This window comes from Ixodes scapularis, unplaced genomic scaffold, assembly GCF_016920785.2.
Source record: "Ixodes scapularis isolate PalLabHiFi unplaced genomic scaffold, ASM1692078v2 PGA_scaffold4__175_contigs__length_147842914, whole genome shotgun sequence".
Taxonomy (NCBI): domain Eukaryota; kingdom Metazoa; phylum Arthropoda; class Arachnida; order Ixodida; family Ixodidae; genus Ixodes; species Ixodes scapularis.
The window spans coordinates 3,322,869-3,332,431 of NW_024609879.1; the positions used below are offsets into that span (position 1 = coordinate 3,322,869).

A 9,563-nucleotide genomic window follows, 5' to 3' on the forward strand; every position below is an offset into this window, starting at 1 on the left:
TGGACGGCGTCCTGACAGGGAGCGGCATCAGAACCACAGTAGACGCTGTGTGCATGTTGCTGGCAGTGAAAACCGTCTCGTCTTAAAACTGTTTCAAATTTTGTTAGTTTTCTTACTGCGAACAGAAGAATCAATTTTTGCGACCCTAATAAAGTATATGAATGGACATGATCTTTACTTTTCTGCCTGTCACTTAGTTAATTACGAACAGGAATGAAGTGTCTTGACGCTGGCCAGACTGGTGTTTGTCAACCTGTCGAAAAGGCCCAGTGCTAGTGATTAATGAACAATCTAAAGACATTTTGGTTGGTAGAAAAAATTTTTGCTTCACCTTGTGGAGCAAGAAATACAAAATACGATTTACTAAAAACTAACTACGAATGTAAAAAAAAAGGATTTGTCATAAAAGAGGGTTAGAAGTACAAAATATGGTTTACTAAGTTAATGCTAACATAATGTAACAAGTCGGGATTTATTGAAAGAACCAACAAGGGTTCCGGATAAAACATGAAATAGGGTTCATGAAGAAAAAACAAAAGGATCCGTAAAGAACCTCAAAATAAGGTTCATTAAGAGCACGAAGAAGGGTTTTGGAAAGAACCCGAATATGGCTCATTAAGATGAACCAACAAAGGATACGAAAAGAACCCTGAAATAGGGTTCATTAAGAGCACCAAAAAAGGTTTTGGAAAGAACCCGAAATAGGGATCATTAAGAGCACCCGAAAGGTTTCTGGAAAGAACCCGAAATGGGGTTCATCAAGAGCACCAAAAAGGGTTCGGGAAAGAACCCGAAATAGGGTTGATTAGGAAGAACCGAAAAAGGATCCTAGAAGAACCCCGAAATAGGTTTCGTTAAATAGAACCCAGAAGCGTTCTGAAAAGAACCAAAAATAGGGTTCATTAAGAAGAACCAATAAACGATCCGAAAAGAACCCCGAAATAGGGTTCATTAGAAAGAACCCTTTTTGTGGGTTCTTTTCTGCACCTTTAAGGGTGCCGCCCATTGGACAAGTGAAAGAACCCTAAAAGGTGCTATTTGGCACGTTTTTGTTTTAGAGTGTAGGCAATGCTCCTGAGCTGCATCGCCAACTGCTGGAGACAGCCATCGGATACAATGCACAAGCATCTGTTCTCTGGCCAAGGTCACCGAAGCTTTCGAGGACCTGTGGGCGCCTGAAGGGCCTGTCTTCCGCCGCACTGTCGCCACGTCGGGAAAGAAGCATCGGGCATCAGGAGCAATGGCGCCCCAGGGGTAAGTCGGGGTCAGCTGCACCGGTGCTCTCTCGCCTTACGAGCGATTCGGAGGAGGAATAATGGCAGGTCACGTGACCCGACGTCACCGGAAGTGACGTCACAAATATAACGTCACGTGACAAAAAATTTTTGTTTTGCTTGTTTTTGTTTGTTTTGTTTTCTGTGACGTCACGGTTTTTAGCGAGGAAACTTTTCGTTATTTTTACTTTGTTGACGTTTTTTTTTAAATTTTGTTTATTTTCTTGCTTTTTGCAACCGCGTGAACGCGTTTTCTGCGCTACAGACTGCGTTTTTCCGACTCCTTTGTTTGATATCGTGTCGTATCGCCGTATTTATGGAGTTATTAGGAACGGCAAGCCTACGTTGTTGCGTCCTTTACCTGAATATCGTGACCGAATCGAGTGTCGTCGATTTGAATCGTGTCTTGCGAACCATCGTGTAACAAAAGGTGAGTGATTTGCGTTTTCCTGTGATGTGATTTCGATGTGTTCGTTCCACGCGTCCGAGCTGCTTCTTCGTTTCAAAATCATTTGGCGCCGCTGCCTATTGTTTGAGCCTGTGCTCACGATTAAAACACGCATCGCAGAAAGCTGAAAGCCCGCCAAAAGAGCTCTAAAAACCGCATGCCTCCGACCCCAGACCTGCCGTCAGACTTCCGAGCTAAGCCTGATTAAACAAAACGTTTGATCCGACGGAATAATGTGTTTGATATTACGTCCCATGTCAACAAGGAACTGCGCTGTCTGTCTTCGCACAAATAGTTGGTCGTGCTCCGATGGCAAGGAAGTTACGTTTTTCGCTTCTATATTTTGACCCAAGTAACCTCATATTCTCAAACTATGTCATTCTGTCACCACCTCCAGCTGCACATTCTGGTGCACTTGCAGCTTCGTGCACCCTTGCGAGGTTTCCTGCTATCGTACCCTGGATATCATGGATTTCTCGCCGTACGCGAGTGCTCACGGAGGCGTGCTATACAGTCTGTATCATAAGTTGTGTGCAGCAAAGGCGCAGGCCCGAGCACATGACAATAAAAAGCGCCTTTTTTGCACGAGTACCCGCGCAAAAAGAACATTCTGCAGAGCTGCGCCCTCGCACCCGTGCCTTTGCTGCACACAACTTATGAGACGGTATAATAACCGAGCCGTTTTTGTTTCTTTTGCACATTACTGTGAAAGAAGTGTCATTGCTGTTTTCTTCTCAAAGAAAACTCAGAGCCGTTAGACAAAAGCAAACAGATAGGAGACTGCACATTCATACGTTTTTCCCCCTTGTGCTACAGGTCATGGCTGCTCGCGGTTCATCAGCGTTTGTTTTGAAACTGATGGGTACCACAAGGCATGAAAGAGGTGACTTGCAGCAGCAAGACACTGCAAGCCTTCGCAGCAACTGGCTAGCCAGTGCTGCTCTGTTCTGAACTGCACTGCGTGTCATGCGGAGGGTTTGTGCAAGCTCTCTGGGCGGCGATGCTAGCCACGGTAAGTGCATTCTATGCAGCTTTCTTTTAGGGATATATGTGGCCCGCAGGCCATGTCGTGCCAGCGAAATATGTGCCACCCGAGTGACAGCAGTGCTAGTGGCAAGGCTGCGCTGACAGTAATCAACACTGCACTGTGTTTTCATTCAATAACTAGTGACAAGGAACCAAATACTCCCGAGAGAGTCTCGGTTGTGCTTTGATGAACTCCAGCTCGCTTATGAACAGGTGGATGGCACAGATGGCTTTTCCTGGTGGGCTTGGTGTCCGTGTAACAATGCAACCAGACTTTCTTTCAGTTTGTGGCGTTTTTTCGTTGCGGGTGACTAGCATTGCAGTAGAAAAAGATGCAAAATAGTATAATGTTTGCATTCGTTACCTAAATTAATGGCAAGAACAACTGACCTACATTTCCACCGACTGCATTTCTCGGAGGAATAGCCTGGACTAAAAAGCTCGCTACACTATGTCGTTCCCTCTTAGCCTGTACAACTCTGCGTCTTCCCTCGATTGTCTTGTGTGGCTGCTTCTGTGTCTGCCTAGGCACTCGGTTGAAATGGGGAAAGCTGTCTGCGTTGCACATAACCGCCATAAGAGCCAGCGTGGGCGTAGCTGGGGTAGCCCCCCCTATGGCTTCTCCAGCTCGACACAAGTAACATTCCTACCGCTGTCGTGTTAGCAGAAAACAGACCTGCTTAAAACATACAGTGCACGTAGTACACAATGGAGTGGTTGCTCGCCAATCATTTTCTTGGAAGTGTGAGTTGAGCCCCTTCGAGGCAGTTTGCTTCCGCACCGTGCACTATAATCGGCCCGAGAAGAGAAAACAAGATGAATAACTAGTAGGATTTCTTTGTTCCAAGGCTTCTTGATGCAGAAAAAGACTAGGGAACCAGTATTGTTGCTTTTTACTACCCCGTGCGAGACTCAAACCCGACATGCAAGGAAGTGGAAAGACCTCTTCCTTTCTGCTTTCTTGTGCCTTGGGTTTTAGTTGTGTTCACAATTCACAGCTCGCCTGCATGACTACTCTTTTGTTCACTGTGTTACTGAAGTTTTTTGTCGTTGCTGTCCCAGATTGGCTTCATGGATGCACAGAAATACTCAAGGCGCTTGACGTCTGTGGCTCATCTGTATTGTTTTTCCCGGTACCACGGCATGGAAGGAGCTGGCCTCCCTCCCTTCCATCAGCTGCGATACACTACAAGCACTGGGCTACAGCTGCAGCTAGCCCATGGGTACCGTTCTGCGTCCTGTACTGCATCTAGTTTGAAAGGCCATGTGAAAGGCCGGTGTGGTCTTTATGGGCTCTGTCACTATGTGCATTTTCTGCAGCTTTTTCGGGGCAACTTCATATTAAGATTCAATACGGACTCGAGTGAGAGGGGGGCATTCTGAGAAAACCAGCCTCTTTGTTAAACCATTGGGACTGGTATTATATCTATAGAGTTTATTTACACCTTACGCTATGTACTTTTTCATTAATTTTTATTTTACTAGTTACTTATACTTCAATCTGACACGACAGCCACCAAAAATGGGGAAAGGACAAAAATGTTGACATATTGGCCTTTTTTTTTTCGGGCAGTTTGTTTGAAGAGCCAATGTTGGGTGGGGGCAGTCATTCATGTTATTTTTCCCACACGCACGTCCAGCCTATGTTTACGTAAAGCCCCAATTGCCCCTTAGGAACAAAAATAATTTATGCGACAGACTAGGCGGCAGCATTGTGGACGAAAACAGGCCAGATTATATCTGCCATGTTCAAAAACTACATTCGGTGACAGGTTATGAATTCAGTGGCAAGAATGCACACCGCCTGCCGATCACTGCCGTCAGTTGTCGTGACGTCACGTCCTGCTAAGAAACTAGAAACTAGTATATATATTTTTTTAAATGGCAGGTTTTGGTTGCTGATGCCACATAGCACGTCAGCACTCTAAGCAATTCTATTGCTCTTGGCCTCCGGTTTTACCTTGCAAGTCATGACGGTGTCTGCTTTTGTTTGCGGTACTTCCCATGTGTCGACGTGAGAAGGCAGCGGTTGTATCGCCAAGGAAGTAGCGATCAATCTGCGCATTTGTTCCAGCGGCACAGCGTTTACAAACCGGACTTTGCCCTTCACCGAGGGGAAAGTCTACCGACTGGCCCCACAGTTGGCGAGCATTGTGCAGCCGTGAGCGCATAACTTGTCCGAATGCTTTCGTCTGTGTACAGTGACAAAAGGACTCGCTGAAATGCGAAGTACCATACAGTACCATGCCGTACAGCAAACCATCGATCACTTGCTGCAGCAACTTTGCGTTTTAAGTCGTAATAATAAAGTGATTTTTAGGCTAAAATCATTTTTTCATACTGCTCAATTATTCGGAATTCTGCACGATCCCCATCGGGTCTGCAATATCGGTCGGTGGCTGTATAACCTTTAAACTCAATGGTTACACACCACAGGTACCGGGGACCATGACATCAATGAGTTGGCTTTCACCTTGTCCAAGGCAGCAGCGGAACACTTCGGGCGGGACCCTGGATCACTGCACCATGGATGCTGTCCTGTACCCTTCACGGCACTGCGTGTGGCTTAAGTGGCCAAGCAGAGGGTCATTGCATGACTTTTATGAGGCGCCGCTAGCCATTGTAAGTATATTTTGGATACTCATGTCTGGTGATGTACTTTTGTGCTCTACCACAGGGCACATTTGGTGGCGGTTCAGTCTTGCCAATTACACCATTTTGAAACGGAACACATTTAGTGGTGGCTCGGTGATCTTGCAACAGTGTCTAGACTTGGCGTAAACCTTTTTGTACTTCATTGTCAAGGCTAGTGTAATTTCTGCAATGCCGTTGAAGCCACTTCTGCACGCAAACAAGATAAAAGTCGAAGCCACATGCTCATGCACAGTGTATGACTACATGTATGCATGGGCACTCGTGCCCATGCGTACCCACTCGCAACATGGAGCAAGTTCATTTCGGCGTCGGCACTCCACACGTCCATGCACTCGCTGCACCTTGAGAATCAAGTGTGCACCAGAATGCACTCCCGTCATGCATCATTAGGGAGAGGAACAAGAGCAGACGACTGGGGTTTTTCCCGCCATAAGGAACGAGAACCGAAAAAAAGGGGATTTTCTGCTAAGAAACTGCGTCCCACGGGCAACAAAATCGGACGCGAGCTGGGCTATTTATTCTGTGAAGCGAGCAATCGACAACCTGTGCTTCATTTTCAAGTTTTCTTTCAGTTTGTTGCTACACAGACATTGAAATACATCAATGGGATAAAGTAAGGTTCAGAACCAACATCAGCTACCGCGAGATCTCTCACCATCCTTGCGGGGGTGAAAAAATTGGGACTTCAGAGGACAAACCTCGCCCGCCCTCCTGTCCATCACCTGACCCCATTCTGCACATGTGGGTATGCGCAAAGGAGCGTGATCATGTGGCTGAAGATACAAGTGTGACCGGCCCAACGAGCACATAGTTTCCACAGCACTGTCGGCTTAGGGGTGCACGGAAGATACTGTATAAACTGGAATATAGGTCGACCCCTTAATTTACAAGTTGCAAGATGCAAAAAAAGTTTTTATGGCAAGAAAATGCAACCTTACCTTGGTGACAAAATTGTCCAAGTATATGAAAGGACGAGAAAACACGGCAGATTTATTTAATTGTTTTGCACTCAATAAAACAGGAAGTATGCGAGTGTTACTACTCAGATTCCTCGGAGCCTTCGTCCGACGACGAGTTCACTAACACAATTCAAAGGGACGATGCCGTCCCTTTGAATTGCGCCCTCGAGAGCTCAGAGGCACGAGCAACCTCAACGCCTTTTATACGGATGCTCTCTGACATCACAAGTATCGATCTGGCGCACAGATCCCGAATAAAGTTTGCCGCCTTTGTTTCCAATTCGGGGTACACTGCAGTCCTTCCACGAAATTAAGTTTTCTTCGCCTTGCTGCACGCCGCCGGTTTTTGTCTCTGGTTTTGCCAGTAGCGTATGCTTTTCTCCGATACATTGAACTCTCGCTGCGCTGCAAGATTCCGGTGGATCTCTGCATAGGCGATTGCCTTCTTCTAAAAGGCTACTGTGAACTGTCTTCTACTTCCGCTCATTATTGCTCCGGGAGCAGCAACGGTAGATGTAACAAACCAAGGAGCACAAGTAAAAGTGAATCGTGTGACAAGTGGACGAGTGCTAGGCCATTGCAAAGAAAAACGAAATGGCATCTTCAGGCACTCAGTGTTGCGAGATTATTTTTGTTTTTCCGCTAATGACCGTCGTATAAGACGAGGGTCGACTTTTTCAGGTCCAATTTCAAGAATAAATTCGACCTATATTCCGGTTTATATGCTAGTTGTGCATAGTACTGTGGAAGCCACAGGCTGGGGAGGGGGGGGGGGGATTAGCAACTTTTGTCTGAATGTTGAGCGACGAGCATCAAGGGCCAATTTCCTAGGGGGAGAATGGTGACGTGCGAGTACAAAAATGAGGATCCAAGCGCCATGAGCAAGAGGGGAGTTCCTCCTTTTCGTCCTCTTGAACTGCCAGAGGTAAACTTACGCCCCCATACCTTTGGTAATACTGCACAATTTGTAAGTTGAGGAAAGCTAAGAAGGAAGTTGAAGAATCGATTCATGGCCCCTTTAACATTTACCTACACTAGTTACCTTGCACCATTATATTTTGTTTAAAAAAGCTCTCATCCTCACCCCTCCCATAAGGGATAAAATCAGAAGTGTATACAACGATCGGAATCTAAAGTGCCACGAAACCTATTGCTGGACATTCTAACGGGTTACTGATCAGGGTCCACCGATCAATTTTTGTATGAATGAGGCCTTACCAGAGCCTTTGCCTCAATAGTGTGGTAAAAGGGCAATTTTCTTGTTTGTGAACACAAATTTGTTTTGAAACATAATTTGCTGGACTACCAATGCATGTTTCAAGATCTCTGTTGTGGTGAATGTTTTGCTGCCTGTTATATTCTTCAATAGCCAGTATCGGTTAAGTTCTAGAACTCTATACAATAAACTCTCACTTGAGCAAACTTCTAGGGACTCAAGGAAATAGTTCCCTTAACTAGGAGTCCACTAAACTGAATATATTCACTGGAATATGGAACAGCATAGGGCACAGCATACATCGAGTCAAAAGGGTGAAATGCAATTTATGGAGTCATGTACATTGATATATACAAAGTGTATTACAGTTATGCTGCTGCCTTTCTCATTTTGAAAATAGTCAATAATTTTCATTTGCACCAGCGCTCTGAAAGCGCATGAAGTAACAAAGTTGCCCAGAGAGTATCTTTTTTTTTTTGCATATCCTCTGGCACGGCTAGTTGCTGTGAGGAAGTCGTACCGCAACGGCACTGTCCACTGGCTTGAAATATTCTGTGCAGAGTCGTTCCCTGTTGGGATTGGTTGCAGCTTCTCTTTCAAGCTTCGACTTTTGCTTCACTAACGTTGACAATGTCGACAGTAGCATCCGATAGTCCTTCGCAACGTTCACTTGCCTTTGACCGTTGTCCAGACGCTGAAAGTATTTCAATTTGTCTGAGAGACAACCGCTTCCATTTCGTCATACTTATTACGTAAGTGGGCGCACAAACTGCCATTGTTACCCAAAACTAAAATGGCCGAAAGGAACCAATGATAAAGAAAAAAAATATGCACCGCATGGTTCGTTTTTGTCTACCGCACCGCTGCTGCAAAAGGCGGCGGCGGCCATCAGCTACGCCAGCACTGCAGAGCACAAAACTTCGTTGAACTGATCACAACAGTAATCCTGGGTCCACCGATCAAGTTCGTTGAACTGAAATATTCGCTATTCCGAAATTTGTTTTTCGTAGAGCAAACATTTTTGCATAGAATGGAAAGGAAAACTACCATAGATTTTTTAAAGTTTGTTATTCTGAAATACTTGTTAAACCGACGTCTGCTCAAGTGCGAGTTTATTGCACCCAATGCGTTGTCCTACATGTTCGGATAAGGTACTGTTTCTGTTCACCTAATAGGCACTTTCGTTCTTTGCATACACCATAGGTTTCAAACCGCCCTGAATCGTGGATCAAGCCTTGCAAGATGGAAGTTCTCTTTAGGCCCAGCGCCTCTTGATGGATCAAGTCTTGTACCACATTCCCTCGTGTCTTTCATATAAGTGAATTGTTGGTATTTCTTTTATGACAGTGCGCATTACCTGCCGACCACGTTTTACAGTCGAAACGCAGTGTACCGAAACTTCTTTTATATAGACCCCTTTCTTTGCGAACGCCACCAGGCGGTGCTTCAGTTTGTTTGACGTCTCAGCGAACTTCTGATTCATAACAAAAATGAACAAAACCCACTTTGACACTGCTGCCTAAAATGTCGATAAAACGTGTAACCACCAATACTCCAGGTGAGCGCCAAAAGAATGAAGAAACGGGAGATATGTTAAAATGTTTCAAATAATTTGTACACCAACTTGCCTCCTCCAAGACATTAAATTGTACAGCCAAATGCCCTCATTAAGTCTCCAACTTTGATGTACAGTTGAACCTCAATTTAATGAAACCCGATTTTACGAGTTTCCCGATTTAACGAAAAAATTCGGATTCCCCGCGCAGCCTATCCCGAAGAATGTCTTTCTCGACTTTACAAAGTTCCCGATTTAACAAAATAATTAGGGGGTCCCGGTGACTTCGCTAAATCGAGGTTCAACTGTATGTTGGAGATTAAGCTTTCTAGCACTGGTGACATGAACAAGCTCAACAGGCTTGCAAAGACTGAGCGACCGGAAGTCACTTGGGACACAAGCGGCAGTTCATGTTTGTAAAGAGCAAAAG

The 9,563-nt window shown here is 45.3% G+C and overlaps 1 long non-coding RNA gene across 2 annotated transcripts; it reads left to right on the forward strand.

Annotated features, from left to right (window-relative positions):
* Positions 1-1,157: 1,157 nt before the first annotated feature.
* Positions 1,158-8,871, forward strand: LOC121046678. Of its 2 annotated transcripts, XR_006078272.1 has the most exons (4): positions 1,158-1,254; positions 2,539-3,971; positions 5,185-5,370; positions 8,782-8,871. It is a non-coding gene; the product is annotated as an uncharacterized LOC121046678 (long non-coding RNA). The 2 variants fall into 2 exon arrangements; XR_006078271.1 differs by lacking the exon at positions 1,158-1,254 and having other exon boundaries at positions 3,665-5,370.
* Positions 8,872-9,563: the final 692 nt, after the last annotated feature.